Source organism: Lissotriton vulgaris, chromosome 3_1 (genome assembly GCF_964263255.1).
Source record: "Lissotriton vulgaris chromosome 3_1, aLisVul1.2, whole genome shotgun sequence".
Taxonomy (NCBI): domain Eukaryota; kingdom Metazoa; phylum Chordata; class Amphibia; order Caudata; family Salamandridae; genus Lissotriton; species Lissotriton vulgaris.
Genome location: NC_141689.1, coordinates 211778772 through 211791822, shown reverse-complemented (window position 1 = coordinate 211791822; position 13051 = coordinate 211778772).

The window sequence follows — 13051 nt, the reverse complement described above, 5'->3', positions numbered from 1 at the left end:
TTTTTTCCCTTACCTTTAGTCAAACTTTCTAAATCTGTTTCCTATGCAGTATGTTCCATTATTTCCCCTCCTTTAGAGAATAAGTACATGTTGATATAGAAACCCTTAGTTGTGACGTAATTCCTTAGACCTATAGCATATTAGAAGTCACCTTAATTAGTATGTTCCCTTTCTTTACCCGCCTTTAGTAACATTGAGTAGTCTATAGTACCCAAGTGTATTCCCTATTTCAAATCTTAGAATCCTGAGAATCTCAAATGTTACCTGTTTTGATTCATAGCTATACCTTGCTTCTGATTCTAATTATTGATAGTCTGATCTGTGTAAATCTCAGTCTCATGGCATATGAAGATTAACTTTGATAACTAGATAAAGATTTCAAAACTTCCTGTGTTTGTGGTTATTGAAAAGTATACATCATTATTCAAATGTACAAGTTATTTGTTTAGAATTATCTTTTTACCCCTGCTAGCTCCTGATCTGTCGTGATCATAGGTACCTGTGATGAGGATTGGTAAGTCGGGTACACAAAATAAATAGAAGGGAAACTCGAATTGCTGAATAGCAGCGTGTAGGTTACCTGAGTCATAAAAATAGTAAACACGTTATGAGCCCAAGTGTGTATGTTTTGGTAAAATAAAGAGTCGGTTGACCTGCGCGCGCTATCAGCATCACTTGGCAGGGCAGACTTACAGACGGCAGAATCCAGGTGCAGAGGCAGGGTAGTTGGAGGTCATTATGTCCCCAAGACCTCAAATGAGGAGGCCAGCAAGCTAGCCCTTGGAGTCACTCTGAGTTGAAGTGATGCAGGTCCAGACCATCGCACCCAGGCCTGGGAACAGCAGGCAGAAGGGTAGCACAGCAAGGCAGGGTGTCCAGCACAGCAGCAGTATAGCAGAGTGGCAGTCCTTCGGCAGCTCAGCAGCCCTTTTCCCTGGCAGAGTAATCACAGGTTCAGATGTTGACTAAAGTGGTGAATTCAAGGACAGGCTTCTGAAGTACACATTACCCTACCTGCCCTGGCCCCAGACTCACCTCAGGCAGCCCTTTCAATGGGGACAGGACACAGCCTATTCAGGTGTTTGTGAGGCTGGGTCCTGCTCCTGCTCTTCCCACCCTCCCATCCTTCCAGGATGGACCATCAAGTCACACCTAAGCTCCAATTGTGTGTATCTGTCTAGGGGAATACACACAGCCCAGCTGTCACCAATCCCAGACAAGTGATCAGAAATAAACGTCAGGCACCAAATGGCTAAAGTAATAAAATGCCAGCGTTCTAACAGTGCCATTATCAGAATTTCAACTTAAAATTCGACTCCACCATAAGTTATAATTTTAAATTGTGATTGTAGACACCACATTTAAGAAATTCATCTCTCTCAGATTGTGAATTATAGTTTGAAGATGTAATAAGGTAATGGTAGAGATAGGCCTTGCAGTAGTGAAAAACGCCTTTAAAAGTTTTTCACTACCAGCACATGTAAAATTAAAAAAATACATGCTCTGCCTTTTAAATACTCTGCAACCTGCTCTTTGAGTTGTCCAGGCCCACCCCAGGGAAGACTTATACGCATAAAAAGAGAAAGTTTGGGCCTGGCAAAAGGGTGGTTTTGCCAGGTAGACATGGCAATGTGAAAATGCACATACAGGCTCTGTAATGGCTGGCTTGAGCCATAGTTAAAGGGCCACTTAAGTGGGTGGCACAATCAGTGCTGCAGGCCCAGTAGGAGTGTTTCATGTACAGGCCCTGGGTACATATAGCACCACAAAACTAGGGCTTATAAGTAAACTAAATATGCTAATTAGGGGTGAGCCAATATTACAATGTTTAGGGGAGAGAGCACAAATACTTTAGCACTGGTTAGCAGTGGTAAAGTGTACAGAGTCCTAAGGTCAGCAAAAACGAGGTCAGAAATGTTGAGTAGGTAGGCAAAAAGCTTGAGGGAAGATCACCCATGGGCTGTCAGTTCTAACAGGAAATAATTATTAAGTACATTTTTATTATTTGAATACCTGTTTATTAATGCACTGGCTTGCGCTTATAAGTAACTCCTCAGTACTAATCCTGTAATGATGATTACCTATTTGCAGGAGGTTCATTACCTTTAACAAAAAAAATGTTTATGTAATCCAGCTCGACTGTAATCATGAAACCTGCAGAGAAATGTTATTGTTGCAGTATCAACTTTTCAGGAAACATCTGTTTTGTTGAAAGCCTTTCTACTAAGACTTTGTTCGCCTTTACTCAGTCTCTTTTTTAATTTACTAATTTGGCCTCCTGTGTATTATTACAGATCGCAATCATTAGCCTTCTATTTTATTGCAAAGAATTATAGTAATTTTTCCTTGAGCACTGTTCGATAAATCTGCGGTGCTTCCTATGGGAACCAGCATACGCGCCTAAGTGTTTATGCATCTAACATGACTCAAGTGTCCGTGGGAAACGCTATTTGCATTTGCCTATTGTCATTATCTTTGTTTTCCTGTAATGAATCCTTGGATTATTTACAGAGCTGCAAAAAGTTTGGTAAACTGAGATGAAGATCTCTAGAGGCCACTTGAGGCTCGGAAAGAAAAGCTATCCTTTGCATTCATAAGAAGGTAAGTGCGGGTGTTAAAAATTTAAGCAGAATAGAAAGTGGTATCAAGCCTCCAAGATGAATTCCATATTTACAGGAATAAGTTGTGTGCCAAAAGCGACGTTCATTTGGGGTCCATGATAACTTTGCTAATAATTGCAACCTCAATAACTCCTATTTATAAAATTGCAAATGACAGCATTAAGAATACTAGAAGTAAATTCCCCAAGGCAGAAACCAAGATTGAAAGACCGAAATTAGATGCTCCGCAACAGCGTAAAAATTGCACAGAAAAAAGATGCCAGCTTGTCCGGGCCACAAAGCACATTCGCAATACAGTACTAGACCTTAATAATAGGTCAACGAGGCTGAACACTCATTTTAGACTACATTTCAAAGGATAAAAGGTGAAGCTATATTATATTGGTGACTCCCAGTGGGTAATATAAATATAAAAATATTGTAAAGGGAACCTGGGTCGTAACTATACTATATTGGCGACTACCAGTAGGTAATATAATATATATATATATATATATATATATATATATATATATATATATATATATATATATATATATATATATATATATATATATATATATGTAATATAAATATATATATATATATATATATATATATATATATATATAACCTATATATATATATATATATTTATATATATTACCTATATATATACATATATATATATATATATATATATATATATATATATATATATATATATATATATATATATATATATATATATATATATATATATATATATATATACATTACCTACTGGCGGTCGCCAGTAGGTATATATAGTTAGGATTTTTTCTCTATGGAACTTTTGAAAATTCTATGTCTAATAACTTTGGCGTTTGTGGACGGAATCGGCTGAAATTTTCGGGAAAATGGCACATTTCGTTTCTGAGCAGCCCCTGAAAATTTGGGGGGGTTTCGTCAAGGGGGGGCCGAGAAAAAAGGGGGGTCCCAAAACGCGTTTTTCCCATTCATTTTTCCATAGGGCGTTTGGCCTCACTTTTAGCTCGAACGGCTGAATGGATTTACACGAAACTTGGCAAAATTGTAGGGACTGTTAGCCCGATGTGCTTTTGCTGGGTCTCAATATATGTGCTCCAGTGGATTTTGAGAAATTAACGTTTAAAAAAACAGATATATCTGTGACAGCGTCCCGGATAGCGCTCCAGATCGCGTACTTTTCGCGTAACGGAGCTTTGCGAAGCGAAGCTGATTGGCTCTCCGGTGTCTGTCAACATTCTAAACAGTCCGGTGCGGCCACCATCTTGTCTCTCGGTAGGATCGAGAGACAAGAGGAGGAGAAAAACGAAGGGGGAATTTAATGAAAGGGGGCAAGGTAGACCCCTCTTGACCCCCTAGGAATGATGTTGGGGTTATTAAAGGGTCCCGTGGGGCAAATAAAAAAAATTAGATTTTTCGCGGTAGAAGCGCTTCTCGGTTCGCGAACCGGGTCACAAACTGGTAGCGAAACAGGAATTCGCCATTTTGTGTTTCGATTTAATTAAATTACAAGATGGAGGAAAAACAATGTGAGAAATGGGTATAAGGGGGTATGGGAGACGTATCCTGACCCTCTATGTTTTCTGAGGGTGGTTGAGGAGGCTCATATATGTTGATACTTGTCTTCCAGCGGTTGCGCATGAGCGTTTTTTTTTTTTTTTTTGCTGCGTGACTTCTGTTAACGTTCGATTCGAAGGAAATCAGGAAGTGTTGACCGCCATTTTGTCAGTGCGAGTAAATATATTGTTAAAAATAATTGTTATAAATTAATCCGTATTGATAAACATTGTCTGCGCCATCTTGCTTTTTTTCCAATGCCACACTTTTGTCGTGCACGGCAGCCATTTTAGATGCCTTGACCAGACCCACTCTCTGCACGCCGCCGATCCTCAGCATGGCTCCCCACCCTAGCAAGCATCTCCCCATGCACTGGTCACCCACGCTCTCTCTCTCATGCATGGGCCATAAACCTCCTCCCATATGCGCTGCTCTTCCCTGAGAATCACACCCCGTGCTGAGGAAAATTCAGCCCAGGTTACAACCGATGCCCAGGCTGCTGGCACAAGACGCCACTTAGTTCCCATCTTGAACGGTTACCAAATAAAGAGACGGGCGCTGGAAGCAGGAACACAAGAACAGAGTTTTATTTCTCATGAGGAGAGCCTGTCATTTCAAAACATACATACATACACACAAACTCGGGCGGGGGGAGACAGTACATGTATTATATACAAAAATCCAAGACAAAACATAGAACAGTTGCTAGCCAAAAAGATCTCTTCCTGCATGCTGCGAATCCTTAGCATCCTACTTAATTCATCTGGGGGCTGAGCTCTTTTTACCTTTTTCTTCTCTCTTATCGTCGGCTGCCTTCGCTGGTGGCTTTGGTTGCAAATACTTACACCTTTGCCAATTGGTCGGGAACTAACCTGGTCGGGCTAATACTCAGGGGGGATCTTCGAATCATTTTTAGCGAATGGGTTTCCAGGCTGAGGCAACGGTAGGTGTCAGTCGGGAGAACAATGGGGCAGCTTTGAGTTTCATGTCTATGAGGGTGCGAGAAGGAGGTGGTAAATCTTAAACATTGGCAACATTCCTAGTCCTCCAGACAAAGGGTACTTGGGTAAACCTCACCTCGGAATATTCCTTAAACTTTCCCTATTTAGTTAAACGTAGGAATTTATTCATTGGTGCACGTCATTCTTGGTTGTATTATTCGGGGTGCCAAGCGAAGTCATATTTTGTCATCCTGTAATAACCCATCAAGTTTCTGCTTCAGGCTGCCCTCCCAAGCGCTGGGTTCAGAGAGAGACATAGTCATTGTTTGCTCGTCGTGTATAGGCACCATATTCAAACCCTTTTTCTCATCCCATCGGCCGTTAAGTCACCATTTTTCCGTACTATAATCGACGTTCCGAAGTGACCTGCAGAAAAGAGGGAAAAAGAAGGGGCGAGGGCAGCGTTTAAAACACATCAGAGCGCATAAACCCGAAAAGGCTTTTACTTACTACATACTCGGCCTATCTCCACGGGATGCAGTATCTACCATCTCGGCGTTTAAGCCCAGGGGGGACCGGTAATGTGGGAGAGATAATTATCGGAGGCCTGTGGATAGCATAGGTCGCCCAAGTGTGGCATTACGGATCGTGTGCAGGGGAGGGTCAAAACAAAGGGCAGTCGGTGTAAAGTGGGGGCGAGCTCGTGCTCTCCTTTGAGGAAGATGTAAATGTAAATGTAAATGTATAGGCATTTATATAGCGCACTACTTACCCGGAGGGTCCCAAGGCGCTTCGACCGCTGCAAAACCCTTCCTGGCTTCCCTGAGAGATGGTCCCTTAATGGGTATCTCCAGGGTGAGACCAGGCATCCCCGGCAGTCTGGTGGGGCCGTTAGTGAAGATGAGGCAAGCTAATGCCCAGAGTTGCCGAGTGTGATCGCTGATCAGAGTGGGCACCGAGGCGAGAGAATTATCGAGTCCGCTGACCCTGGTCCAGAAACCTGCCGCGCCGGGAATCGAACCCTGGTCCCGGGCCGTCCTCTGCTCTCGGGTCTGCCGCCTCTAACCAGTGAGCCACACTAAGAGAGATAACCTACAGTGGTACGGGGTCGTTTTCGTTCGTACTAGGGGGGCCAGGTGACATTCCTTCGGGGTGGCTTAGGGGCATTTAAAACAACTTCCCTGATACAGGTAGCATATAAAGTAGAGGCTAAATACCAGGATCTTTATCGATTGCTTAATGCTGTACAAAAATGAAAAACACATACAACAAACCTGGACCATTCATATTTGCAATGTTTCTGCGTACTATACTTTTTAACCCTTAACTAATCGAGCTGCTTCATTTCACCTGCTTTTTTATTTTTTATTTTTTTTAAATCGGAAACAGTGGCCATTTATTCGAAACTTACTAATCTACGCGTTACAACTACGTTTGCTTTTTCAAAAACCTTTAATAAAAATGTTGGTGCACAAATACGGGCCTACAACCCCGTGGGCCGGCCACGGAGCAGGCTGGAACTGTAAATGGGGGGGGGGGGTATTTATTTGTGGAAAACATAACAGAGTCAGTGGTCGTTGATTTCATAGTAAAAAGTGCGACAAGTGCAACAAAATCATATCGATAATTCATTGTGAGCAAGTACCAAAAGTGTCGACAATTCGAACCTTCAATAATAAATACAGTAATCAATGATGCATTAGAACTTAATATCAATTCATTGTCCAAACGTGTAATCAGTACCCGTCCCATGTCAATTCATTGTTCGAACGTATAATCAATACCCATCCCGGATCAATTCATTGTCCGAACATATAATCAGTCTTATCCCATATCAATTCATGTGCTAAAAACTGCATACATATCTCATGATATCAAGGCTGGGCAATCGGGGCACAACAAGGAGTTGAGAGTTTCATTTGTACCGGCGCCATTTTGGGTGAGGTCAGGAAGGTCCAAGTATAGTCAAAATGTCTCCACCAACTCGTGGTTGGACCGGGACCTCTTTCGGCAGTCCAAAAGTTTTCGTTGAAGGGTAGCAGAGGGGACTGGCGACATGAACCATCAGTCAAAGTGGGGTGGGAGGCAACAATCTCTCCTACCGGGTCATACTGGTGTCCCACCGGAACTGATCAAGTTGGTAGTCTTGCAGGATTTTGGTCATTTCAAGACTGAGGCCGGCGCCGCCATGAGCGCGCCGACGTCCCGCGGCTACGTCATGGTCGTTCCGTGGGTGATCATGGCAGTCATTCCCCATCGGGGGTCGGGGGCCCCCGTGGCTCTTATAGAATCTTCAAAGTTGAGGAGAACGTTTCTGGACGCAGGAAACTAGAAGCGTCGTTGCACCGCAACAGTGGACGAGACCCCCGCTGGGTGAGCGGAGCATCATTGCCTCGCAATAGTGGACGAGACCTTTTGTTGGGTGAGTGGAGCGTTAGGGGTGCAACTGTGGGGCCCCCACCTGGGGGGGTGGGAGAGGCTCGTTCGTGCCGCCTCTCCCTCCCAGCGCACCCCATTCCGATACCTGGCGTTGATATCCGTGATGTCCGGACCAGGCGATAAGAGGGGGGGGGGTCGGAGGCAGAGGCAAGACATCCCCCCCGTGGCCTGCAGGGCGCCGCTTCAGGACCGAACGGGGAGGCCAGACCAGGAGATAGGAGGGGGGGGTCGGTGGCATGTGCAAGACATCCCCCCCCATTGTCGCAGCCATTATTAAAGAAAGAAGAGGGATCCCGTCGGCCTCGGCTCCTCTCCTGGCCCAGGGGGGGGGGTCAGTGGCATGTGCAAGACATCCCCCCCTCGTTGTCGCAGACATTATTGAAGAAAGAAGAGGGATCCCGTCGGCCTCGGCTCCTCTCCTGGCCCAGGGGGGTGGGGGGTCGGTGGCATGTGCAAGACATCCCCCCCCCGTTGTCGCAGCCATTATTGAAAAAAGAAGAGGGATCCCGTCGGCCTCGGCTCCTCTCCTGGCCCACCTTAGGCGACGACCTCCCCGGCCGACGGCTGCCAGCAGGACTCGCCCTACACGTGCCGAAGGCCTCGTCTTCCGGATGGGCGTAGCCGAGAACCTGTTGCACTTCAGGAGTTTCCGGAATGGGGGTAGGTATCTGCTGATTTGTATCTATTTCATGTTACCGTTATTGGGCGTGGCGGGCGGTGGGACAGACATGCTTGGAGCAGTGGGGGGGTGGCGGAGCCTAGCTACCTCGTGGCTGCCGTAACGTCAAGCTTGGCTTCTCTCACCACTTTCATGTTTCTTATTTCTAGCGAAGTCAAAAACTCATCAGTGGCCTACTGATTTTGTTCGATTTCTTTCCCTTCCTTTTGAAGTGTGTTTCATGCTAAAGTTTCTGTTTAACAGGATACAGTGATTACTTCGTATTTTACATATGTCTTCTTTATTAGGGGTACCCTCTGGTTGAGCCAGATGATGTACCTCTAATAAATGGTCCTGGTGGAACTAGTTTATCAATCAGTGGGGAGTAGATGGGCATCACAGATTACAACGGGGGACAAAGGTCCGCATTACCCACCCTTCACTACTTGCAAAGACTAGACAGAATATTTCTATTCCACATTATTTGCAAACAGAGAATACCTCGAAAGAACTATTCCTTGAACAAAAAAGGTCCAGCCAATCAATCAATCAGTGGGGAGAAAAACAGGCATGACGGATTACAACGGGGGACAAAAGTCCGCATTACCTATCCTTCACTATCTGCAAAGGGAGACAGAATATTCCTATTCTTCTCTGTTTGTAGACAGGGAATATCTCAAAGAGCAATAATCGATAAAAAATTAGTAGGATTATAACACTTTAATAACTTATAAATATATACATCGCAACAAAAACAGTAAACACCTTAAAACATTTTTTATTAAAACAGAAGCAACAATGACAACTAACAGTAGTGATATCCTGGGTGGGTGATGGAACTGGGATTGTTAATGGAAAAAGATCTACAGAGAAAGCTATTGGTGAATTATACTTCTCCAGAAATGTAAAACTCACAAATGTTTCATTTGTGTAATCGTTTCAGGTCAAACGGATTGTGGGACAATGTTCAGAATGGAAGAGTCACCAAAAGGCAAAAAGTTCCGCTTGACCCCGGGAGCCGGCCGCCTATGTCAGGGGCAATCTCAGGCCACACCAGGGCAACAAGACTTGGGGAGGGGGTCGGAGCCAAGCGCCCCCTCCGAGTCCGCGTCATCACACCGCCCCTCGGGGGCCTCCGTCAAGCGGTTTAGGGAGGCACCGTATCACATTGTTTTCAAATGCAGTCAGGTCCACAAACGGCCCCCACTTACTTTGAGAATAGTGAAGCTGCAGCAGGTGCAAATAAGCTTCAGACAGTGTTACAAGCGCTGCTCAGAACTCTGAACTATGGCACCCAACATCCAGGACTTATGCCATTTGTGCAAGGCAGTGACATCGAAGCAACTCAGGGACCAAAACCATAAACGTACACTCATGTATGAAAATCTTACTATTGATGCTTGACTGAGGCCAAGGAGATCAGAGTGCATGAGTCTCATGCTCGATCGATTGAGCTAGCCGGATCGGGCGACAAAAAGTATAAAATAGTTATGTAAATAGTTATTTAATAAAATGTTTTACCCTGTTACTTTGCTGGTGTGTTGTATATATTTATAATATTTGCATAGGGTTTGTCGTTATTTTGGGTGGGGTGGGTGGCGGAGCAGAGCTGTCTTGCAGCCATCATCATGTGGAGCTCAGTTCATCTCACTAGTTTCGTATTTCTCATGAGGGGTTGTTCTTAATGTTTCTATTTTAGCGAGGTCAAAAAGAGATCCCATTAGTGGCCTACTGATTTTGCTCGATTCCTTTTGTTTTTTTAAACGATTTTTCACTATCTGCAAAGACTAAACAGAGTATTGCGACTCTGTGCTTGTTTGTAAATAGAGAATGAACCAAAGAGAACCAATTCTAAAACAGTAAATGCTTGGATAACAATCAATCAAATGGAGAGAGAAGCAGGCACGACGGATTACAACGGGGGCAAAGGCCTGCGTTAACTATCCTTCACTATCTGCAAAGAGAGAGTACTCCTAAGAGAAAAGAGGGGGGGGGGAGGGGGGGCAGCGTTCAAAGCACATCAGCGTGCATATACACGAAAATGTTTTTACCTATCACGTACTTGACATTTGACAGCTTTTGATATTTGCTATTAAAAAACCATTGAAATTCACTGAAAAAACCATAGGTTATAGACCATATATAGTTAGGAATTAGCATTTACAAAACCTAGAAAATTCACTGAAAAACCATAGGTTATAGACCATATATAGTTAGGAATTAGCATTTACAAAACCTTAATTTACTCGCACAAAACCATAGAAATTCGCATATATAGTTAGTTGCAATAACTATATATCGCGCACCCGCAATCCACTGCTGATGATGTCACATATTACATCATTCATGACATGGTCAGTGACAGTGACATCACGGGGCTGCCTTGCAGAGACTTGTAAAGAGGCCACGCCCCTTTTTACACCTCTCTGCAAAGCAGCCCTTTGGCGCATACTGGTGGTTCCTGTTGAGCTAGTTGTCCCCCAGGGAGCCCCAGTATTTAAGGGGAAGTAGTTCCCCCTCTGCTAATGCGCCAGGGGGCTGCCTTGCAGAGATGTGTAAAGAGGCTGTGCCCCTTTTTACACCTCTCTGCAACGCAGCCCCCTGGCACATACTGGAGGTTCCAAATGGGCTAGTTGGCCCCCGGGGACCCCCAGTATTCAAGGGGAATTAGTTCACCCTCTGCAAACGTTCCAGGGGGTGCATTTGCAGAGTGGTGCAATCCCTCACCTCAAGCCCCCCCCTCCCTGCACCACTCTGCAAACGCACCCCCTTACACATTTGCGGAGGGGGAAGTAATTCCCCTTGAATACTGGGGGTCCCTGGGGGCCAACTTGCCGACCAGGTACCTCCAGTAAGTGCCACGGAGCTGCGTTGCAGAATGTTGTAAAAAGGGGCGTGGCCTCATTACACCTCTCTGCAATGCAGCCCCCTGGCACATACTGGAGGATCCTGGTGGTCTAGTTGGCCCCCAGGGACCTCCAGAATGAAAGGGGAATTAGTTCCCCCTTCTGCAAACGTGCCAGCGGGCTGCCTTGCAGAGAGTGTAAAAATGCCCGCCCCTTTTTACACCTCTCTGCAAGGCAGCCCCCTGGCGTATACTGGAGGTTCCTGACCCCCCAGGCCTGCTCAGGGGGTCCCACAAGGACCCCCAAGGCCTAAAATTAATTTTGGGTGGGGGGAAATCCTGGGATACGCGTAGGGTATGAGCACCCTGCCAATCCACCCCAAAAAAATTAAGGCACCACTCTGCAAACGCGCCTCCTTGAATAATGGGGGTCCCTGGCGGCCAAGTAGCCCACCAGGAACCTCCAGTATGCGCCAGGGGGTTGCCTTGCAGAGACGTGTAAAGAGGCCACGCCCCTTTTTACACCTCGCTGCAACACAGCCCCCTGGCGCCATACTGGAGTTTACTGGTGGGCTAGTTGGCCCGCAGGGACCACCAGTATTCGACGGGAATTAGTTCCCCCTCTCCAAACGTGCCCCAAGTGGTGCAATCGTCAACTCAAGCCCCGCCCCCTCCCTGCACCACTCTGCAAATGCGCCCCATGGCATGTTTGCAGAGGGGGAAGTAATTCCCCTTGAATACACCACTCTGCAATGCAGCCCCCTGCACATACTGGAGGTTCCTGGTGGGCTAGTTGGCCCCCAGGTACCCCCAGTATGCAAGGGGAATTAGTTCCCCTTCTGCAAACGTGCCAGGGGGCTGCGTTGCAGAGAGGTGTAAAAAGGGCGTGGCCTCATTACACCTCTCTGCAACGCAGACCCCTGGTGCATAATGGAGGTTGCTGGTGGCCTAGTTGCCCCCCAGGGACCCCCAGTATGCAAGGGGAACTAGTTCCCCCTCTGCATATGTGCCAGGGGGCTGCGTTGCAGAGAGGTGTAATGAGGCCATGCCCCTTTTTACACCTCTCTGCAACTCTGCCCCCTGGCACATACTGGAGGTTCCTGGTGGGCTAATTGGCCCCCAGGAGCCCCCAGTATGCAAGGGGACCTAATCCCCCAACTTAGAACGTGCTACGGGGTGTGTTTGCACAGTGGTGATGGTAGGGGCGGGGCTTGAGGAGATATGTGTGCAAACATGCCCTGTGGCGCATTTTAAGTTGGGGAATTAATACCTCTTCAATCCATAGGTCCCCTAGGGGCCATCTTGTCCAACCGGTACCTCCAGTAAGCGCCACGGAGCTGCATTGCAGAATGTTGTAAAAAGGGGGGGGTACCCTCGGAAAGCCTCTCTGCAACGCAGCTCCTTGGCGCATACTGGAGGTACCGGGTGGGCTAGTTGGCTCACAGGGGACCTCAGGATTGAAGAGGAATTAATTCCCCAACCTAAAACACGCCACAGGGCGTGTTTGCACACATGTCACCTCAGGCCCCGCCCCCTTCCTTCACTATTGAGCACAATATTCCTCTAAAATCAGCAGAACTACGAATTCCGAATTACTCACCAGTTATCACGAGAGACGTCAGTGCTGCATCTTTGAGCGCACTACTGATCCTGAAAAGTAATTCTAACCATACTTACAGTAACTTGAATTATCTTCCATAGGCTAACATTGAAAACACTTGGAAATTTTTCTAAGTGTGGAGTTTTGGAACTTTAAAAAATTCCTCTAAAATCAGCCAAACTACGAATTCCAATTTACTCACCTGTTATCAGGAGAGACCTCAGTGCTGCATCTTTCAGCCCACTACTGATCCAGAAAATTAATTCTAATCGTAGTTACAGTAACTTGAATTTCCTTCCAAAGGCTAACATAGACTGGTTTCACTTGGAAATGTTTCTTAGTGTGGAATTTTGGAACTTTAAAAAATTCCTTTAAAATCAGCCG